The following is a 24,000-nucleotide window of genomic DNA, read 5'->3' on the forward strand; positions in this document are numbered from 1 at the left end:
TCCTGAGTGTTCTCACTGGCTGTCCCCCAGTTCTGGAACTCTCTCCCTCCTTATCTCCATCTTCTGGTTTCCCTTCAAGTCTCAGCTAAAGTCTCACCTGCAAAAATCCCTTTCTGGCCCTCTCTAATCTTAGTGCATTCCCTCTGAGACTCTCCCCAACTTATCCTGTATTTATCTTGTTTGTACATAGTTGTTTACATATTGCCTTCCAATTAGATTCAGCTCCTTCAGAGCAGGAACTGTTTTTTGCCTTTCTCTGTTTTCCTAGTACTTAGCACAGTGCCTGGCACATACTAGGTTCTTAATAAAAGCTGCAGACTTGACTTAATGAAGACACCAATTGTGTTCCTTTGCCCACAACCTACACCCTCCTAGATCACTTAACCTGAAGATTGGTTAAGAAAAGGGCTTTTGTTTCAAACTCAGTTTTTTCAAGGTTCTGCCTAGAGGTATGTATGTGGTTAGAGCACTGTCACCAACAATCAGGAGACCTTGTCTGTGGCCAAGCCTGCCTCTCTAGCTTTGTCATATCATTGAAAAATACACATAGTCTTTTGCATGTGATCAAGAGAGGGTTAGTTGACTCAGCAGTTCTGGAAATTAAACAGAGAAAGGTGAAATATGAAGAAATCGAGGAAGCTCAGACTCTTAGCCAGTCACAAATGTGGAGGAGTTGGAAAAGAACTTTTTGCTTTTTTAAAATTGGTCTTGGTAGGAGAGGAAAGAGCAGGGCATCAATCAGGGCCTTAGAAGAGTTGGAGATAACTAAGGGTCAATGAAGCCAGTGGTAGAAACAGTCCTGACCCAAGAGCCACAAGGCCTGGGTCAATACTGGCTCCAGCTCTGAGTTCGCTCCTCTCAGCCACAGTGTGCTCATCTGTGAAACAATAACATTGGAGTGGATGATCTCCAAGGTCCCTTTCACCTATAGACCTATTTTCAGTTTCAGCCTGCCCTGTGGGGGACTGTAGCTTCTAAAGTTGGAGAGTTTGGAGACCTGATCTTCTAGAAGGAGAAGGCATTTCCTAAATAATACCTTCTTGGAAAAAGAAGAGGACTGCTCAGGCGCCACCTCCTCCTCCATGGGGAGAGGAGCAGTAAATGGGACCCTCAGCTTGCAAAAGCAACAGACTTGGACCACTTGCTATTAAGCGATTCAGACAGTGTAGGCTCAGTGGGAAGATGCATTGCATATTCAGCAGCTTTCCAAGGATTACTTCCTAGGAGACTTTACAGGGTACCCCAGTGTTTTCTATTTTCCATATCTATTTCAAAGTTGGTCCACTAGGTGGTGCCATAGCGCATAGTGCTCCAGACCTGAAGTCAAGAAGACTAATCTCCCTGAGTTCAAATCTCACCTCAGACACTTACTAGCTGTGTGACCCCAGGCAAGTCACTTAACCCTGCTTGCCTTAGTTTCCTTATCTGTAAAATGAGCTGAAGAAGGAAATGGCAAACCACTCCAGTATCTCTGCCAAGAAAACCCCAAATGGAGATGCAAAGAGTTGCATACAACTGAAACAACTGAACAAATTCCTAAGTTGCAGTGAGTCTTTGCATTTTTTCTCATGTTCTAAAGGGTAAAATATAGGTTGTCCCATCCTTTATTTGAATATATTACTCTGAGTGCTTGTGAAGGAGCTAGGAATCCTGTTCTCCAAATTTGGAGAAACCTAGGCATGATATCAAGAGATTGTCCCGAAGTAAACTCTGGATAGGGAAGGGGAGAAGATAATGTTTTGGGGTTCAGAACCCAAGATTATCTAGTGCATGTGAGCCCAAAAGCTTTGGGGGTGGGGAAGGCTTATACGAGTCTTACTTTTTATAGTTGAAGCCCGCCTTCAGGGATCAAATTCAGGTACCACTTTTTCCATGAAGCCTTCCCTGGAATCTACCACAGAAGGTACCACCCTTCCCCACAAAAGTGATCTCTCCAATTTCTCATAGCCTTTTGCCTGGATCTGTCTTTTACCTTTATTGCATTCTCCCCGGACCATAGTATTTGTGTACTCTTCTTCCCTTATCAGATTGTAAATTCTCTTAAAGGAGAGTATTATATTTTTGTGAAGTGCTCAGATCACCCTCATGCATCCCGCCCCTAAACTACCATAGGTTTAAAGCAGGGCAGTCCAACCTTAGGTTTCTATTGAAACAATAGACAATATATTTTGATTTGACATTAGTGAGAGCTCTGTGGTAGCTCAGCTTCGTTTACTAAAGCATTTATGTCAATTTCTAGGCTTGTAGTGGGGCTGCATAAATTGCATTGTGGGCCACGGCTGCATTTTGGACAGTACATTATAGATGAGCATGCACTAAAAACCAGAGATCCTGGACCTCTGCCAATCTATTTCTTTGTAAGACCAACCAGAGGACACATTAGCTCAAAACAAAAGGCATTCAACTAACAGATAAGTGAAAAGAAAGATGGCACCACCACCTTCACCTAACCCCTACCTACACATGGGGGTGCACATCCCCTCACAAGTTACTAAGTCACCAGTAGAGGAAGGGACACCCACAGGAAACATGCATGACCAAAGAGCACACATGAAAGGGAAAATCAGTTGGCAACATGTATGTACTACGAAAACACATACAGAGGCATACCCACAGGCAGCATGTATGGCTAAGAAATGCTTGGTCAGAGTACCTCAAACCTCCAATGCTGCAGAACTGTCACTGTGCCAATGTGATCACACAACTGCTCTCTACCACCTTCTTCTGGGAGTCTCCTTTAACCTGCTCTCTGCTAGGCATTTTTTAAAAATTTATTTTATTTTATTTTGGTTTTATATCCTCCTTCTCTCCCTCCTACACCCCTTCCCACAACTGAGAAAGCAAGAAAACCAAAACCCTCATTATCAATATGTATAGTTAAGCATAACAAATTCTCACATTAGCCATGTCCAAAAAAAAGTCTCAGTCTATACTCTGAGTCCATCAGCTCTCTATCCAGAGGTGGAGAGAATGCTTAATCTTGCGTCCTCCAGAATCATGGTAGGACATTATGTTGATCAGAGTTCCCAAGTCTTTTAGAGTTGTTTGTCTTGATGATATTGCTGTTAATGTATAAATTGTTCTCTTATACTCCTCACTTCACTCTTCATCAGTTTATACAAATCTTCCCAGGTTTCTCTCAAATTATCTCTAAAATTTCTTACAGCCCAATAATATTTTATCACATCTATGTGCCATAACTTGTACTGCTATCCCCCAGTCGATGGGCACCCTCTCTGCTGGGTATTTCTGCTGAGCTGCTCTCCATTCTCTGCTACCATATGAATATTTGTCTTCATCTACAATATAGCTTCTTTACTGAGCTACTCTGGCAGCTGCTGGGATCTTAGCCCTTAAGAGCTCATAGCCTCAAGTTTTCTTGTTTGTTTGTTTTTACTCTTTTGAGATCCTGATCCCAGCCAGCTATACCTAGGCAGCTTTAAAAGCCTTCAGGCATTTAAATATATCCTTCTGAACTAACACTTGTTCACAAGTTTCCAGCATAATTTTATGTTACGCTTTTAATTACTGTTAAACTTTTGGTCTCAGCAAAAGATTCGCATCGACTCCACTTAACAAAAAAACAAAGGATCTAGGTGAAGCTAGGATGAAGAGATCTCTCTAAACCTTGAACCCCCTCCCCCCATACCTCTCATGTTTCAATGCAAATCAGAAGGCTGGGCTGGATGGAGAAAAATACAAGGGCTGGGACATTGGCCTTACTGTCTCTCCAGCAATAAAACTGCCTCCATTCTAAGTTTGTATCTCTAGCACCTAGTACAATGCCTTGCATATAGTAGGTGAGTGTATGTACAGGATAGGTTACTCCTTCAAACAATGGGGTGTGAGTACCTTCTGTCTGCAGAGTTCTAGACTGAGCTGTTGTTATTGTTTGTCCTTTGTTCTCTAAGAGGACCATGACTCGCAAATGAATTGGATTTAAGTGAGGAAGGCTGTGCAAAATCACCAGCCTCACTTTCTCCTCTGGAGCCACCTGGGTCCCGTAGCAAGATATAGGTCAGGACGACTGGAGATGGCCCCTCTAGACTGAGCTATACTAAAGATGAATAGGAGACATGTTCTCTGCTCTTAGGGAATTCATAGATTAATAAGGAAAAGCAAACAAAAATCATCAGTATCTAAGAATAAGAATATAAACAATGTTCCTTCTGTTTTTTTTTAAAACATGAACATGTAGAGAGATGAGCACACTAATGCATTGCAGGTGGAGCTGTGAATTGGTAAATCTGGAAACCAATTTGGAATTATGCAAATAAAGTGACTAACATGTTCACACTTTGACTGAGAGATTTCATTGTTAGGTATATAATTCAAGGAAGTCATTAGAGAAAAAAAGAAAGTCTCCATATATAGCAAAGAAACAGCAAAATATTTATTGGGCACTTTTTGTGATAGCAAAGAATTGAAGACAAAGTAGATGTCCATAGATTAAACAAATTATGGCACATTAATGTAATGGAATAATACTATGCTGTAAGATAGAGGTGTCAACTATGGCTACGAGGCAGCCCACAACACTCCCAAGTGCAGCCCAAACCAGATTAAAATGTATTTGGGAAATCTTTAGCAAAATAAATAAAAATACAATTAAACATAGATAACATTTCATTTTAAAATTAAGTCAATATGTGACCCACAGGGATCCTTCTGTATGGACTAATGGTCCTGTTTTTACCTGAGTCTGATACCACTGTAAGAAACAATGAATATGATGATTATAGAGAAACATGGGAAGACTTATATGAACTAATGGAAAGTGAAGTGTGCAGAGCCAGGAACACAATTTATACAATGATTATAACAAAATAAACAGAAAGAATAACAATCAGAAAACAACTGCAACCGAATGTTGTGAAATTACAAAGAACAAGGTTGGCCCCAGAGAAGAAATATGAAAAGACACTTCACCCTATGATTCCCATGCCTGTCACTTAGGTATGTGACACTGGACAAATCATTTCACTTTTCTGCCTCTCACTTTCCTCATCTACAAAACTTGTTGGTGGGAGTGGGAAAAGGTTGGATCAGATTATCTCAAAAATCTTTTCCAATTCTAACATTCAATTATTTCTTGAGCAACAGAAGACAACATGGATAGAGCCAAGTGCTGGGATAAGGTAAAATGTGCCCCCTCCCCAAAAGTTGGATACTTTAAGGACATACATGGGTATCATACATATGTGAATTATCCAGAAATAGTAAACAGTTCATATATGTTACTCAAGTATCCAAGGAGCTATGATTTCATCAGTCTCGGTGCTAAATCCATTGATAGGTTGCAAGCCCTACTGCCTTCATTAGACAAGTTCTTGAATTGCAATAGCCAAAAAAAACCCAGCTGTTGGCCAACCTTCTGGTGATGAGCCTTGTCACACCTAGCTAGGCTTGTCCTTGGATAATAGACACTAAGCCCATATTAGAAACTTGTTAGATTTGCCAGAGCTTGTACTGCACTGGCATAGCCACCACGACCCCAGGATTATTGATGAAGAGGAATTGGAGGAGCAGATGATTCCTTAATATTACTTTGACACAATTAAAACAAGATTAAAAAGTTTTTCCTTCTCTCTTTGTTAGTTTTTCAGAATTACATCAGAATTGAAAGGGAGCTTGGGAAATCTAATCCAACCCATACATGACCAAGAATCCCCCTCTACATCTTCCACAAGTCTTCATCCAGCCTATGCTTGAAGACCTCCAATGAAGGTAGATCCACAACCTTCCAAGGCAGCCCGTTTCACTTTTGGAGACCTCTAAGTGTTAGGAAACTTTTCTCTACATCAAGTCTAAATCTGCCTATCTATAACATCTACCCAGTGATACCAATTCAGTGCTCTGGGGCTGAGCAAAACAAGTCAAGTCTTTCTTCCATATGATGGTTCTTTGATCTATAAATAACACTGCAAAATACCACACAGATTCAACTCCCAGAGTCCTGGACCATGAGCTCTGGTTCATCGTTTTGCCCTTTGAAACTCACACTCCAACTTTCTTCATCTTAAATGAAAGTACATCAAGGCAGGTAAAGAACCACAGCTAAATTTAACAGGGCCACATGTTGGACTCAGATAGGGAGAATTAAATTGGAAGACCCAGGAACTTTAGATAGACAGACAGACATATACACATATATATGTGTGTATGTTCACTGACATATATGTATATATTTTTGTGTGTACATATATTTTAATACAGTTTTTAATGAAGCATTGTATAAAGAACCTATTCTTATGAAAAACAGAGAGAAATGCAGGTTAAATGAAATGTGGACATTATTCAATGACTTTGGAACTGGGGATGGCCAGACTCAAATAGTAATCATTAATGGTTCAATAAAAACCTGGCAGGTCTCCAATGGGTGGCCGAAGGATCAGTGCTTGATCTTGTGTCTGATATGTTTATCAATGCTTTGGACAAAGTCAAAGATAGAATGCTTATTAAATTTGCAGATGACACAAAACAGACTGGATGATAATCAGTATCTAAAAAAAAGATTGTGACGGGATAGAAAAATGGATTGACATAAGATGCAATTTAATAGGGATAAAGGTAAAGTCTTACAGTCATATTCAAAAGATCAGCTTCACAGATACAAGATGGGAGAGGCATAGCTAGATAGCAGTTTCTATGAAAAAGATCTGGGGTTGTTAGTAGACTGCAAAGTCATCATGAGTCAACATTGTGATACGGTAGCCAAAAAAGCTAATGTAATCATAGGCTGTGTTGAGAGGTTATGTATGCTTCCAGGAATAAGGAGGTCAGAGTCCTGCTCTAGTCTGCCTGTGTCAGACAACATCTCTCGTGTTGTGGTCAGTTCCAAGTGTCACAGTTAAGGGAGAACATTGATAAACTGGAGAGCATCACAAGAAGGGCAATATGGTTGGTAAAGGGCCTTGAGTCTATGGCATATGAGAATTGGCTGCAGGAACCAGGAATGTTTAGCCTAGAGAAGACTTGGGATGGAAGAGACATGATATTTGAATCAAAGTATCTGAAGTGCTATGTAGAAGAGGGATTGATTAGGTGTTCTTTTGTTTGTTTGCTTAATCCCAAAGGGCAGGACCAGAAGCTACTGATGGAAATTACAAAGAGGTAAATAGATGCTCGAAGTCAGGAAAACTGCATAATAATTAAAACTCTCCAAAAGTGGAATGGGTCATTTTGGGAGGTAGTGTGATCTCACTACACGTATTTACATAAAAGGCTAGATGACCATTTAGTGGTTATGCTGAGGGGGAATTCTTTTTCAGGTATGTGGTGGATGAGATGGCCTTTCAACTCAAAGTGAACTAGTGGGAAAACTGGAGGCATGAGTGCAGAGAGGCTGTGCAAGGATCGCTGTGGTAGGGTGAGATAGAGGGGCCCGGGTCTGTTGGGTGAAATTGTTGGGCTAAAATACTAACTTGAATAGACTACTGTGGCTCCTAGCTCCTTCTACCCAAGCCATTATTAGCTCCATAGAGAGGAAAGAAGAGACAATTAGCCAGGGAAGATTAGACGGTGTGGCCTGGATCCATTTGTCCAGTGGTGTGTGTGTTATCAGACTTGTCACTAAAGACATTTTCACATGTGGCTAAAATATTTGGGGGAGGAGGCAGTGGCAGAAAAGACAGCTTGTACTAGCAAGAAAGTTGAACACTGGATCCCCTGATCACTTTCCTCAAAGTCTTTGTGGCACCTCCCCCAAGTTTTTTACAAATGGGAGGGAGAGAGTCTCCTCTGCCTTTGATGGTTTGGGGGTAGGCTTGACTAGAATCAAAATCCTTTTAAGATCTCTGTCATTACTCCTTGTGTGACCTCACATAAATCACTTTAACTCTCTATGGCTCAGTTTCCTCATCTGTAAAGTGAAGTATGTATGCTAAGTTGCCTCTAAGGTTTCTTGTATCTTTAAAGCTGTTATCCTGTGATCTGAAAAAGTGGTCTTGCACTTGTCACTTGACTCCCAATCAAGCTGGGTGAGAGGTGGTGCATGGTACCAGGTCAATATGATTCTGGATTGGTGGAGAGGATCCTGACACCACCCTCTATGACTATGTGAGGGATGAAGTCAGGGGGAGAGCTTTGGAGAAGAGAAGCATCCTTCATTCCTTCTTCGAGAGAGCAACATATGGTTCCTTCTCTTTGGGTAGCTAGGCAGTGCAGTGGGTAGAGTGCAGGACCTGAAATCAGGAAGGCCTGCGTTCAAATTCTGCCTCAGGCACTCCCTACCTGGGTAACCTGGGCAAGTCACTTAGCCTCCGTCAGTCTCAGTTTCTTCACCTAACCCTCCCTTTCTTTCTTCCTTCCTTCCTCCTTTCCTTCCACCCTCCCTTCCTTCCTTTCTTTTTTGGCTTTTGAACCTAAAAACATCGTGCTCCTAGATCAGCAGTATTAAGAGGGACAGACGAGATGCAATTCCAATCTGGTGCTCCCCTCCCTTAGAGGACAACAGAATGATCAGCCTTATGGTCTTTTCTTCTTTACCCCACAGGCAGGATTCAAGGTCTTCTTTGGAGACAGAAGAACAAAATTTCACAGATTTCATGATTTCAAAATTTCATGCCTCCCCATGAGCCATATGTAAACAACCCATATGTATATGCATATATATATTTCTCCATGTAAATGTATATCTCCATATATATGTATATCTCCATATATGTATGTATGCACACACATCCCATGTATATCTCCCATATGTGTGTGTGTGTAGACCCCACATGGGCAGCACACACACAGAGGGTAACCCTCAAAAGGAAGAAACTGGTGCGTGTATTAAACTCCCTCTGCATAGCACCAAGCCAAGAGCTATGTGCAAAGTAAATGCCATTGCTTTTGAGACCACCAGTAATGGTCATTGCAGGGTACCCCCCAACTCACGTCTTTCCCCTCTCTCAGAACCCAGCTTAACATTCACTTCCCCCAAAAGGCTCTCCCTATCTAACACTACCCCAGAGACTGAGGTGGTGCATACCAGGGGAGGGAGACTTTGCTTCCCATGTTTTGGGGGATTAAGTTTGTATATTTGTGAATATATCTTCTGGAGTAAATACTTCTGTGTAGAAGCTAATCTGATGTTAGTGGCTAACAGAAGCAGAGTACAGGGGACCCTCTCCATTCACTTGAGGTGACATGAGCTGGGGGCAGATCCATCTAGATCCGTCTCCCCACTCAAATCCCCTTCAGGGTACTGGAGAACCCTGGGAGGAGAATGAGGGCCACAGTAGTATGTGATCTCATTTGATCCTCACAAAAACCCTGGGAGATAGATGCTATTATTATCCCCATTTTACAATTAAAGAAACTGAGGCAGACAAAAGTTAGTCACTTGTCCAGGGTCACATGATTAATAAGTGTCTAAGGCCAGATATGAAGTCAAGTCTTCCTGACTTCCACTATACCACCTAACTGCCTCCCTCTGGCTAGAGCAATGGACTGGTCAGAAAGACCTGAATTCAAATCTTGCCTTAGACACTGGCCAATTCACTTAATGTCTCATTTCCTCATCTGTAAAATGAAGGGGCTGGACTCACTGACCTTCAGAGTCCCTTCCAGCTGTAAGCCCCTTTCAGCCCCAAGGCCTTTTGATACATGAGTTTCTTCAACACCATCCCCTAGCAAGTGGTCACCCAGGTGACCTGTTTAAATATCTCAGGTGACAAGGTGCTCGTTGCCAGGGAAACCCTCTGTGTGTGTGTGTTCTTGGGTGCTCTGTGTTATAGCTCTAAAGGCTGTAAAATTGTGCCTCTTCCACTTAACTGGGGGCTTTCTGGGGTCAGAGCTCTATCCCTTCCTTTCAAGAGAATAGGAACCCCTTTGATGCAACTGTTTCCTCCTTCCTAAGTGACCCCACCATTACCACCATCACCACCATCACCTCCCCACCCAACACACACAACCTGCTTTAACCTCAGAACGAACGCTCCACACACGGCCCGTGGGCCATACATATCACCAACCAACTGACAGAGATTAGATAGCTGGAGAGAGAGGGATGGAGTGAGCTTTAGACCACAAGGAAGTGGTAGCCAGGACACATCAGGCCCTGGGGAAAGATAGAGGCGTGATTCAGCTAACCCTGGACGTCAGTCTCCCTGTTATGGTTATTTACTTTTCTCTATTATACAATAACAATTCCTTGGCTGTGTGCCTTAGTCTCCATAGGAACCAGAAACCACACTGGATGCCATGAAACCTCTGGGTCAGGGTCTTCTGAGATAGATTAGGTGGAGATGAGACCAGATAATAGAAATACTTCCCTACTCCTTCATCTGGACTCTGGACCCAAGCCCTGGCCTCCCAGGTCCCACCCTGGGCCTAGTTTCTCTCATCCTGGCCTTGAGTGGATCAGGTAAACAGCCACAAGGAACTAAACTGTCTCTTGGAATGTCTGATCTTATCTAAACCTGGAAGCCCTCTGATGATCACAAGTCCATGCTTGTGGGTCTCTGGGCCTGAAATTCTGCTGAAGAGTGGAGGTCTTTGCCTCAGGTCTGGAGCCATCCTGATTTAAGCAGCCTTATACTATGAATTATGGGAATAGAGAGGAAGGAGCTAAACGCCCAACTTCAGGGAGTTCCCCCAAGTCTAATGGAAATAGATGAAAAACCCATACTCAAAAAGAAGCATAAAGGTAAGCATACAAATGACTGCACATTCATATATTATGGTGCTGGGCAGCAACGTGGTTTAGAAGGCAAAGCTCTGGACCTGGAAGACATGGGTCCAGTGTCCTTTCCTAGACCATCATCCATACACTTCCCGCTAACCATGAGTATATCCCAAAGCTCTGTCCTAGGCTCTCTATTCTCCTCTCTAGAGCTCCCATTGGTTCAATCATCATCTCTGCACAAATGACTCCTGGTCCCGTTCTCTCTCCTGAGCTCCAGTTACACATCATTAATTATCTATTGGACATCACACTGAACGTCCTGTAGGCATCTCGTCTCATTATGTCCAAAACAGAATGCTCTATAATTATAGCTTTCAAGGGTGCCATCATCTTTCTAGTCACCCAGGTGGGCAACCTCAGTATCATCCTCAGTTCTCATTCACAGTCACCCCATGTATCTATTTGCCATACTTTGTTGATTTTACCTCCATAATATCTCTCACCTCTCTTCCCTGATTCCCAATCACATAGTTATCATGCTAGTTCAGGACATCATCACCCATTTTATTGCAATATTCTCCTAACTGGTCTCCCTGACACAAATCTCTCCCCTCGACAACCTACCAATATAATACAGTTTGCTGAAGTGATACTCCTAAAACACAAGTCTGACTACATCACTTCCCTGCTCCAAAAAACATAGCAGCTCCCTGTTGCCTGTTAGAGAAAATAAGCACTTCTCCACTTGACATTTAAACCCCTTCTCAGTCTGACTCAGATCTATCTTTCTAGGCTTATTACATGTTACTCCAGTTGAACTAGGTTACTTGCTATTCCTCATACCTGACATTCTATCTCCTGCCCTCCAGGCCTAGAATGCACTCTCTCCTCCCCTCTGCCTTTTAGAATCCATAATCCTCTCTAAATCTCTGCTCAAATGCTACCTTCTCCGTGAGACCTTTCCTGATACCCCCAGCTGCTAATGCCCCAAGAAATTACTTAATCTCTACCTTATACATGTTTTGCATTTACTTATATAGAGAAATAATAGGGGCCATGAGTATATACCCAGAGCTCTTGGGCCTTTTGGAGATGAACTCCCTGGTTGCTTCTAGACATGTGGTGGTCAAGAGTCAAAAGAACTGGGAATTTCAAAGTAACATGGAAAACCCTGAGTGATCTTTTAGTCCTATCTCTCACTCCATGATAGTCACAACGAGGTTTAAAGATGAATCTGTTAAAAGAAAAGACAGCTTCTGGCTGGTGCTCCCAACTTTGGCTCTCCAGGCAGCATTATGTGATTCCGTTGAGGGGTGAAGGATGCAGTATCATGGCAACCCTGCTACAGAACCCCACCTCCTCCCATTGGTGGACAGACTTAACTAGATAGGCTTGGCTACCTTCGACCTTTTGTATTTGTTCTTCCCTGAGCTCAGGCAAACAAGGCCTCTGAAAGGGACCTATCTCGAGGACCTTGTGAGTTTGGAAGATTTAGATGTCCCGTGGGAGGCAGTTTGAGCCGAATGGAGGCAGGGGAGGTGACCCCAGAGTAACAGTGGCTGATGGTAAGGGAAATGTCTACGTGGGGGAAGTTAGCAACCTGAAAGAAGATCAAGCTTGGCTGTTTCATTGACTTTGGCCAGGTGAAATGTAAAATGGCTAATTAGCAGCCTTTCAAACTCTTTTATGTTTTGGTGAGGCATGAATACTAACTAGTCTTCTGACCCATTGTAACTGGAATTGTCTTATTGATGGTCAATGCATGCTATGATTCTTCCATGCTTTGCATTATCTAGCATAGGAATAAATTACCTGTCCCATAACTCTTTTGTTCCTCCCTTTGAGGAACCACTTAGAATTTCCTGCCATAACTTTTATTATAATTAGTACTGGCCCCAGGATAATGGGGTAGGGATTTGCTAGTGAGTCATAAAGTGTGGAAAAGCAGAGCCTAATCCCCCGATTGGAAGTCAGCTCCTCAGAATGGAACCTGGTCCACAAAGCACGATGACTGGTACACCACAGAGAAAAGTGCCTTTCAGTTTCTTAACGTGAGACTTATAAGACGATGTGTTGCTCTCCCCAGTAGACTGTAAGCTCATTGAGGGCAGGACCCATTTTGGTTTTGTTTGTTTTTATCCCTAGTGCCTGACACAGAGTAGAGGCTTGATGCTTGTTGACTGATTAAGTGACATCCTTAATGACATTGCGAATCAATTGTGGTAAGTCTGTTTCCAAAAGACAGTTGAATAAAGTGATCTTGGTTGTTGTACCTAACAAAGAATCTTATATGATCTTAGTATCTGCAGAGAGATTCCATGTTGTAGAAGAGCCTTTAAGGCTGCTGCATTTTGCTTAATTGAACTGAATGCTTAAAAAATAATCAATAAGGAATAAACACAGTGGTACATTTATTTGTTCTCTGCACCTTTTAGTCAGCTGCATAACTGCAAAGGTTAAATTTCAGAACATTATGCGTGAAAATCTGACGGTCCCTTTCTTACATTTTCATCAAGGATACCTTCTGATCCTCCAAAATGCTAGGCAACTGGTGGCTTAGTGGATGAGATTCTGAGCATCACAATGGCACTTATCTCCCAGGGAGCAGGCTCTCTATAAGTGCTTATTCCTTTCCCTTCCTGCCTTCCCTTCCGAACTATACTATATTATCTAATTTGTGTGTGTGCTTTATATTTATTCTGTATATCTTTTTCAATATACTCATCTCTCCCATAAGAACATAATCTCACTGTGACTAGTGATTGTTTCATTCATTGTACTTTTAATCCCAGGACCTCGCACAATGCCTGGTATATGCTAATAGGTGCTCTAGAAATACTTTTAATAATAATAACAATAGCTAGCATTTATAAAGTGCTTTAAGGTTTGCAAAGTACATTACAGATACCATCCCATCTGATCCTCACAATAACCCTGGGAAGGAGGTGCTGTTATTTCCCTCATTTTACAGAAGAGAAAACTGAGGCAGAGACTCTAAGTGACTTGCCCAGGGGCACACAACTAGTAAGCATCTGAGGCTAGATTTGAACTTACATCTTCCCTACTACAGGTTCAGTGCTCCATCCGCTCCACCACACAGCTGATTGATACACGTGTAAGCTCATTCTCATGAAGATTTTGAAGAGCTGAGAAATCAGATATATATGTAGTTATAGATATTCTTTCCATTGCTTCTATAATAATTGTAACAATTTATATAGTATTTTTAAGACACATTTATATAGCGATAGTCAAGTAATTTCCTTATAACCAACCTAGGAGTCAGATGGTGCAAGTATAATTGTAACCTGTTTAGAGATGAGGAAACCGAACCTCAAAGACATGGGACACAGTAGGGCAGGCAGGAAAAATGTCCAAGAGATTCAGGGAAATATAACTTCAAAAAAGCCTTGCTAAGGGTGACTGAGAGGGCAGTCTGGCAATCATTCACCAAGTGTTTATTAGTCATTATTATTCCTGACAGGCACCTACAGTCAGGAATAGTAAAGGAGTTGTATGTGTGAGGAGTGACTATCATTTGTCTACAAGTACAGGGTTGAAAAACCTGTTGGTCAGACATTAGCACACATACACATCCCACCCAGACATATGCCTGTATGCATGTACACACACACACAGACAGACACACCTCTCTCTCTCTTTCTCTCTCTCTCTCTCTCTCTCTCTCTCTCTCTCTCTCTCTCTCTCCCCCTTCTCTCTCCCTGCCTCTCTCTCTCATACAGAGGCAACAACCCATATAGAAATGTGAAGGACCACAAAATAGTAATACCAAGGTCACATCACAGAATGGGACATCTAGAGCTACAAGACACCTTAGCGGTCACCAAGTCCGATATCCTCATTCTATAGATAAGGAAATTGAATCCCAGGGAAGTTAAGAGACTTGCCCAAGATCACAGAGGTAATATGCATCAGAGGTAAGATGTGAACCCAGGTCCTTTAACTCCAGATTTAATGCTCTTCCCACTGTAGAAAGATGTAACCTACAGTTAACACTAGGAGAAATTCCCATTCTGGGAGAACTGCAGAGAAATCTTCAGACCAAAATAAAAATCTTCCCAATTTGGAATTTTGCTTAAAAAAAGGTGATTAAGTGTCCTTACCTTTTGACCCAAAAATCTAACTGCTAAGTATATACCTGAAGAAGGTTAAAGACAGAAAGGTCCCATGTGGACCAAAATATTCAGAGCACCTACCTCCCAGGGTCATTGTGAGCATCAAATGAGATGATATTTACAAAGTGCTTAGTACAGTGCCTGGCACAGAGGGAGCATTATATAAATGTTAGCTGTTACTGTTATTATTATTATAGCAGCACATTTTGTGGTTAGAACTAGGAAACAGATACATTGCTGCATGTGAATGGAATGGAATGTTATTGCACCATAAGAAATGATGAAAATGAAGAATTCCAAGAAGACATATAAACTCATTCAGAGTGAACAAAGTAATCAGAACCAGGAAAACAACACACGTAATGACTACGATAATGTAAGTGAAAAGAACAAGAAGAAGAAGCTGAACATTGTGTAATTATAATGTTCAAGGTTAGCCCCAGGAGAAGAGATGAGAAAGTTCACCCCTTTCCTTTCTTTGCAGAAGTCCTGAACTATGGGTGTAAAGTACTGTACATGATGCCAGATTTGTCTGACATTTTAAATAGTTTAGCTGAACTACTTTTTTTTCTTCTTTGTTACAAGGAATGGCTCCCTGTGGGGAAGAAAGAGAAAGGAGTATGTTCAGACATAAAGGTTATGTAAAAACAAAACATCCATAATATAAAAAAGCAAATAAAAAGTTTCAGAAGTCCCTTGGAAATACTGTACATGTTATTTATGGATAGCAAATGTCACCATTGGGGAAGCACTGTATACTCTCGTTAAAATCTTTACCATATAAGGGATTATAGTTAGGCTGACTAAGAGTTATGTGTAACCTGTCATTCCCCCAAGGACTTTCGTAGGTTTTTGTTTTCCACTTCTGAGCTTTTAAGAGAGTGACCTGAAGTTTTGATCTGAAGGAAAACATTGACTTGGTCTGTAGACTAGGCTGATTCTACTAGCTAAGCAATTCCCAAGCAGTTTTACATTTCAAATGCTGTTAGTTTTCACATGGACTTTCCTACTGTTTCACTGAATCTGTCAAAATTCTATTTTTAAGTAAACTTCATTTTAGAAATATGTCATTTCTCAATGCTGTAGAAAATTTTGGAGAAAGATTTGTTTTTTCTCCTTTGTGTTCATATTGTTTCAGCTAAAGTCAAAGCAACTTTATGGTTACATAGAAAAAGGAATTGGATATGAAATCAAAATATGAAATCATGAATTTCATTACATACAACTGGCTGTTGGGTTTTTTTCGGAAAGTTTTATTGAAGTGTTTTGGTTTATATTACAGATATTTCTAGATTACCCTAATTCTTTGAGAGATACTGTGTAACAAAGTAAAACATTTAAGTAAAGCTAATAATGTAAGGCCCTCTCTGAAAGTACATGCAAAGTCCATATCTGAAGCACTCCATCCCAAACCTCTCTATTTAAAAAAAATTCATTAATGGAAATCTGTTCTCTCTCCCTCCCACCTCCCATCCTACTGGGAAAAAGAAGAAAAACAAATTCTTTGTAACAAATACGCACAGCAAGAAAAGCAAATTCCTTACTAGTTGTAACATATGTATGTGTATAAATATATATACATACATACATATGTGTGTGTGTGTGTGTGTGTGTGTGTGTGTGTGTGTGTGAGAGAGAGAGAGAGACAGAGAGACAGAGAGACAGAGAGAGAGAGAGAGAGAGGCTCCAGAGGCTCAGATCCCTCCATCCTGTGCCTGAATGGGTTAGCCTAAAATGACTCATTTTTCCAGGGATGCTGGGTAACTATATGTACCAATCACAGAATATATCTCATTTATGGAATGTAAAGTAGGCCCTTCTGGCCTACAGACTGCTAGGGATCAAGAGGCTTATTTACCTTGAGTAGGTCTTAGGTTCTTGAGGCCCTCACTTTGTTCATTCATTCATTCCACTAGAATCCTTCTACTCATGTCGTGGAGGAGATCTTGGGTTCTGACAATAGAACACAACAATAGAACACAGGCCCTGTTCCATCCAGCTAAATGGGAAAGCCTTCAAGTGTATATCCACCAATGGTATGTATGTCCATTCTAGCTAAGTGACCAGAGGTTCATCACTGAAGTTAAGCCACTAAGCAATGAATTCTTTGGCCACAGCAACTCAAAAAATTGTCTCATGAGTCATATGGGTTTTGATCTGCAATGGTGAAGTGTGGAATACCTACACCACTGAAATAAAAGATTTTTAAAGGCATATTAATTAATTTATATAATCACTCAACATCTCTACTTTTATTGAATGTCTACCACTATACTAGGCTATCTCCACTTTATGCCACCATCATTTTAAAATGAATGCTTCCAAAGTCCAATCCATCCTCTTTCCTCTCAAACTGGCCTCCAGGTGGTAACATCATCCTTCCTGCCTCTCAGGCTAAAAAAATCTCAGAACCATCTATGACCCTTCCTTTTCTATCAGTTCTAGCCAGTTCCATGATTTCTCTCAGCATGGTGTTTCTTCCCCTATTCTTTCTGCTTCACTTCTGGGCTCAGTGGAAGACTGAAGACCCAGCAGTCATGTGTAAGGGCAACTGTGAGAAGGCTTTTGGTGCTGGAACAGAATTCTAAGCCAGGTTTTAGAATGTTTTAGCAGCTAGATGGCACAGTGGATAGAGTAACAGGCCAGGAGTCAGGAATACCTGAGTTCAAATCCAGCTTCAGACACTTACTAGCTGTGTGTATGGGATGTTCCAGGAGGACTAATGCCTGTGCCATGAGGGTTTGCTGAGCCCTTTTCAGGACTGCTCATCCACCTTTGGTGTCCACCTTTCAGGCACCTCTCTCCTTGGCTCCAAGAAGCTGTAGTATGGCTCTCGGTCCCATATTGAATCCAAGTTGGAGGCGGCGAGTCAGGTCTCAAAATGGAGGTAAAACAGCCGCTCGGCTACCCCCAGCCCAACTCTGGCTGCCATCGCCACCACCCGGGGGAGGAGGGTCACGATCCAAAGGAACCAGAGCAGTTGAGAAAACTGTTTATTGGTGGCTTGAGCTTTGAAACTACGGATGATAGTTTAAGAGAACACTTTGAAAAATGGGGCACTCTTACAGATTGTGTGGTGATGAAAGATCCCCCAACAAAACGTTCCAGAGGCTCTGGCTTCCTGACTTATTCTTGTGTAGAAGAGGAAGATGCAGCAATGTGTGCTCAGCCACGTAAGGTTGATGGGCATGTAATGGAACCAAAGAGGACTGTTTCTAGAGAGGATTCTGTAAAACTTGGTGCACATCTAACCATGAAGAAAATTTTTGTTAGAGGTATCAAAGAAGATACAGAAGAATATAATTTAAGAGACTACTTTGAAAAGTATGGAAAGTGGAAAGTATGGACAGCAGAAAGAAGAGAGGATTTGCTTTTGTAACTTCTGATGATCGTGACACAGTTGACAAAATTGTTGTTCAGAAATATCATGCTATTAATGGGCATAACTGTGAAGTGAAAAAGGCCCTTTCAAAGCAAGAGATACAGTCTGCTGGCTCACAAAGTGGTCGTGGAGGTGGCTCAGGCAATTTTATGGGTCGAGGAGGAAACTTTGGAGGTGGTGGAGGAAACTTTGGTGGAAGGGGTGGTTATGGTGGTGGTGGTGGTGGCGGCAGAGGCAGTTATGGAGGCAAAGATGGCAGATATAATGTATTTGGTGGTGATGGTGGCAATTACGGAGGTGGTCCTGTCTATGGTAGTAGAGGGGGTTATGGTTGTGGTGGAGGACCTGGATATGGAAACCAAGGTAGTGGATATGATGGTGGTGGAGGAGGATAGGATGATTACAATGAAGGAAGAAATTTTGGTGGTGGTAGCTATGGTGGCAATGGAAACTATAATGATTTGGGAAATTATAGTGGGCAGCAGCAATCAAATTATGGACCCGTGAAAGGAGGCAGTTTTGGTGGAAGGAGCTCAGGCAGTCCTTGTGGTGGTTATGGATCTGGTGGTGGAAGCGGTAGATATGGTATCAGAAGGTTCTAAAAACTCAACAGAAGAGGGCTATAGTTCTTAGCAGGAGAGAGAGAGTGAGGAGTTGTCAGGAAAGCTGCAGGTGACTTTGAGACAGTCATCCCAAATACATTAGAGGAACTGTAAAAATCTGCCACAGAAAGAATGATGATCCATAGTCAGAAAAATTACTGCAGCTTAAAGAGGAAACACTTCTTGTTCAGGACTGTCATAGCCACCATTTGCAAAAAGTGCAACTAATGCCAAGTAGTGTCGATTAGATGTACATTCCTGAGGTCTTTTATCCGTTGTAGCTTTGTCTTTTCTTTTTCTTTTCATTACATCAGGTATATTGCATTGTAAATTGTGGTAGTGGTACCAGGAATAAAAAATTAAGGAATTTTTAACTTTTCAAAAAAAAAGAAGCTGCAGTATGCACAGCAACCACACTCTGGTAAACCAGCTCAGTAGAAGGGCTAAACTAGGACCGAAGGTAACCAACAGGCCTCAAACCCATTGGTGAATTAAGGGGATGTCTATCCCAAGCATGTGAAGACTTTTCCTAGTCAAATGGGCAGATGAGAACAATTTGTTCCAATGGCCATGAAGGAAGCTAAAGTAGGTGCTACAGAGCTTGGTCAGACACAGAAAACTCCAAGATCATCTACTGTGTCCCAGGCCATTACCAATTGTCTTGACTTTTGTCCTGCCACTGGGCTTCAATGACTTTGGAAGAGAAAGTGAGGCTGATGACTCTGTACAACCCTGCCTCTCTGAAATACAATTTATACAAAAGTCAAGCCATCACCCATGATATCATTGGTCCTTTTTGAAAATGAAGGACAAACAATAATAACAGCTGTGTGACCCTGGGCAAGTCACTTAACCCTGTTTGCCTCAGTTTTCTCATTCATAAAATGAATAGCAAACCACTCTAGTATCTTTGCCAAGAAAACCCCAAATTGGGTCACAAAGAGTAGGACATGACTGAAATGATTGAATAGTAGAATACTTTAGATATGGCTCCTGTCTGGAGAAGGGACATGGATTAGATGACCTTGTAGAGTCCCAGCTAGCATTGGGATTCTATTCCCACTGCCTCTGCACTGCCTGTGCTATGATTCACAGGGTCCTGACAGATCCTTCAACTGAGGTTGGGTTTGGAAAAGAATTTAACACTACCACAGGGAAATCCCTAGAGAATTTCATCTGTCGCTATTTTGTCTGATACATTTCCTCCAGGGCACAGAATTTGGGGGGCTTCTACAATGCTTTTTTACGTATTTGGAAAACCTCAGGACTCAGCTCCACAGTCACTCTGTAGCCAGGACTGATGGAACACAGACTAGCCCAACACCTGACTTTGAGTCCCAAGACACTCTGTGGTCTAGTGTATGCCATCAAAGCAGAAATTCAAGGGAACTTGGGGGGAGGTGGTTTGCTGCTCAGGCCTGCCCAAATCTCCTACTTCCCCCTTACCTTCTAAATTCATCACACAATACACCATAAGCAACTTTCTTTGTGGCATTCACTTCATCCCACATGCCCTTAAAAAGCAAATTCCAAACCCAACCCAACTCTACCATGTAATTTTCCCTGACAAACCAGATCACCTCTGTACAAACTCATAAATAATTGCCACATGACCAGTCTGGGCAAAATCCATTCATCTCTCTCTGCCTTAGTCTCCTTTTCCGTAAATGGCAACAAAGATACCTGTCCTGCTTACCTTCAAGGGGTGTTCTCAGGACCAAATGAGATCAAGTAAAAAGTACTACTACATAAGGTAATAATGGGGGTTGCACAGAACATTATCAAATTTTCTCTGCCTACATCCAGCTACATGTATGTGACCCAGTGTTATGAGGCCTGGCGCTTTGAGATTACTGACCACTGAAGTTGAAGCATTGATGACTCAGTGGCTCTTTAAGGAAATTACAATCTCAGAGCACTGAGCCCCTAAGGCGCTGAGTCATGAGCATATGGTCGGTCTAAGAATGTAGGGAAGTTGTTCATTGTCCGTGCAACACCACCCCACCTAGATAAATGTCAGCGATTGTGTCAGCTCCCTTTCCCTCTTCCTCTCCAAAACAGCAGTGAACTTTACAGGTCGGCTGGTCCAGCCTCCTCATTTTAGAGATGAGGAAACTAAGGCCTAAAGAGGCCAAAGGACTTGTCCCAGGTCACCCAATCAGCAAGCAATGGAGCCAAGAGTCAAATCAGGCTCTGAGACTGGCTTTAGCTTTCTTTGTACTCTATCATGCTTACTCGTCATTCAGTTAATTAGAAAATATCTTATATATGCCTACTATACGTAAGGATGGCACTACAAAGGTCTATGAGGCATAATCCTCACCTCCAAGTGCTTATCATCTACTAAGAGAAATGATATATATATTATATATAAAATATATATAATATATGATATGATATGTAAATATATGCATATAAATGACCATAACACCAGGCCACAAATGCTACAGGAAGAAAAGATGATTTCACAGAAAGACAATCAAGGAAGGCTCCATAGAAGAGTTGGCTTGTGTTGAGGGAAACTGGTCAAACACAAACAAAATTGAATCTAGGGACGAAACAGGGCAGCTGGATGGTGCAGTGGATAGAGTGCCAGGCCTGGAGTCAGGAAGACCTGAGTTAAATCCAGTCTCAGACCTTAACTAGCTGTGCGACCCTGGGCAAACCACTTAACCCTTTTTGACTCAGTTTCCCCATCTGTAAAATGAACTGGAAAAGGAAATGGCTAAACCACTCCAGTATCTTTGCTAAGAAAACCTCAAATGGGGTCATGAAGAGTTGGATGTGACTGAAACGACCTAACAACAAAAGGGAAAACATAATAACATGTACAAAGGAAACAAGTGTTTATTAAGATATGGAGTCCCCTGACTAGCTACGGTTTTCAATAACAGGGGCTATGGGGGAGTTGATTTGCTTAAGGCTGGACCATTTGTGCTGAAATAATACCTCGAGTCTGTGAAGAATAATTTCTAATTAACTCAAAGAGTTTTGAAGGCAAAGGCAATGGTGGTCTTGAGAGGTCTTGCCAACTCCCATGGCACCCAATAGCTTTTCCTTCATAGGCTCAAGGCATACTGAACATCTATCAGGAGGTTTCCTCAAGGCAATAGAGATTTTTGAGTAGTTCTGAAAATCAATCAAGAAACTTCTGGAGTGCATGTTGGTCTATGCTACCTGATGAAAAGAGGCACTGTGCACGAAGTATCCCATCACATGCCCAAGGAAGCCTTCTTCTTACCACTGACAATGAACCCAGACATCATGGTGCAGCCAAGAGCTGCGGATTTGGAGTCAGGTCAAGTTCCAATGCAGGCTCCACTGATTAAGAGTTTGCTTGTAGGTAATTCACAGAGTGATCTCTGAGTCTCAGTTTCCCATCTGGAAAAAGAAGCAATTGGACTAGATGATCCCTAAGGTATCTCCTAGCTCTAAACGGAATGATTCAACTTGCCCTTAGGACAGACAGACAATAAGCTCCTTATTCTCCACTTGAATGGCTGACATGCTTAGGTCACAGCTACTACTGCACACCCAGGAAGAAATGACAAAATTCAGATTTGACATCCCAGAGCCCTGAATCCTAGACCATTGCTCTTTTCTCTACATGGCAATAAGCCATGTGAAGCTGACCTCATCCCAGCCCTGACAGACCTCAGGGTCGCATAGTATGTAACCCAGAGTCACCAGTTACCCTGATTCTTGTGATAATAGGTGATAAGTCACTCTAGCTGGCCAGGCTGGCCCCAGCCCCGGCAACTTCAAGCACCCTGGCTTGAAACCTTTGAAAATGTTTGAAAATGTGTTCTGGGGATGATGCAAAAAAGCAGCCTGGCCACCTACAACTGCCATTCTAGCGCTGGGGTAGGGGAAGGGGTTTTCAGGCGAAACAGTGCAGGACTTCAGAGAGGAAAGGTGGGCTTGGGAGGAGCTCTGTCCCCGAACATGCCCCGGAATATTTTGCAGTGTCAAGCCTGGAAATCCATTCACCCACCCCCACCCCTCCGTTACTATTAACTAAAGATAAACAGATTACAATCAGAGCAGCAGCGGTGATGCAAGTATGGAGGAGCCTCAGTGATTGGCACCTCGGGATGGTGAAACACCTGGAAAGCCAAGAGGTCTCTTATGTCATTTGGTGAAATACTTTTTGCCCTACAGTAAACCTGACTCACGTGTCCCGGATTCAGCCCGCTCCAGGACACGTGGGGGAGGGGGATTTCCCCGTTGCGATGAGTCTCTCGGTCTCCAAACTCAAACAGAAATACAAGAAACAATCAGTCACTAGGAAATCGGCGAGTCACGTGACGCGCACTGTTTCTTTCACCGCAAAATTCTGAACGGAGCCGGGAGGCCAGGCGCTCCTTACTTACTCAGCGGGATGGCAGCCTGGATTGGCAGGCGACGGTACTTTTTGCTTTGGAGGGGATAATCTGCCTTTTCCCCCCAGGGCTTTTCACATCACTTTCTTATCCTGGAGACTTAGTGGAAAACTGCTTCAAAGCCCTTAGGTATAAATGTTTCTTAAAAAAAAAATATGCCCCCACGTTTGGGGAGCCACATCCCCACCTGCGCTCATCAAACTGCGCACCTGTGTTACAATAAGATCCAATGGCGGGGGTGTGGGGGGGGGGCGGGAGTATTCCCGCTTTACCTCTAGAAAGGGGGCTGCCCCGGGTTCTTTTCCTAGCTTCCCAGGTGAAAACACCTTCCTCCTGTTCTCCACCTCTCCCAAATCAGTCATCAGTCAAAAAGCCTTTAAATGTTTACTATATGCTAAGCACGGTCCGAAAGTTCTGGGACTTTGACCTCTGACACCTGCCCTCCTGGAGAGAAGATTGTCACACATAAAGCAAGGCAAACACATACCAAACAGCATATAATATACCAAGTATAAATAACCAAAATACAAGTTCCAAACAGCGTATAATAAAATGCTAAATTGTAGTATAGATAAGTAGTCGCCAAAGTGGAGGCTGTGGCTTGAACCCTCAGGGGGCCATGTCATGACCCCAAAGGGTAGGTGATCAATCAGAGGGTCAGAAAATGAATTGATCCCACCCTCCTGCCGTAGCCAGGCCTGGGGCTTATCTCCAATACAATCAGACTCTCTCCCACTCTCAATCCCGGGCTCCCAAAGGCTCCCCTTCTGAGCCAGATGGAGCAGTTACATATAATCTAAGCACTAACTGGGCCTCCACAGTAACTGCCCCATTGACATTGTAAAAATCTCCTCACTGGGTCAACATCTTGCCCCCACATCAC

General features: G+C 42.4%; 1 pseudogene; it reads left to right on the forward strand.

Moving 5' to 3' along the window:
* Positions 1-17,632: 17,632 nt before the first annotated feature.
* Positions 17,633-18,735, forward strand: LOC118848518 (annotated as a pseudogene).
* The last annotated feature ends 5,265 nt before the right edge of the window (positions 18,736-24,000 follow it).

This window comes from Trichosurus vulpecula, chromosome 4 (assembly GCF_011100635.1).
Source record: "Trichosurus vulpecula isolate mTriVul1 chromosome 4, mTriVul1.pri, whole genome shotgun sequence".
Classification (NCBI taxonomy): domain Eukaryota; kingdom Metazoa; phylum Chordata; class Mammalia; order Diprotodontia; family Phalangeridae; genus Trichosurus; species Trichosurus vulpecula.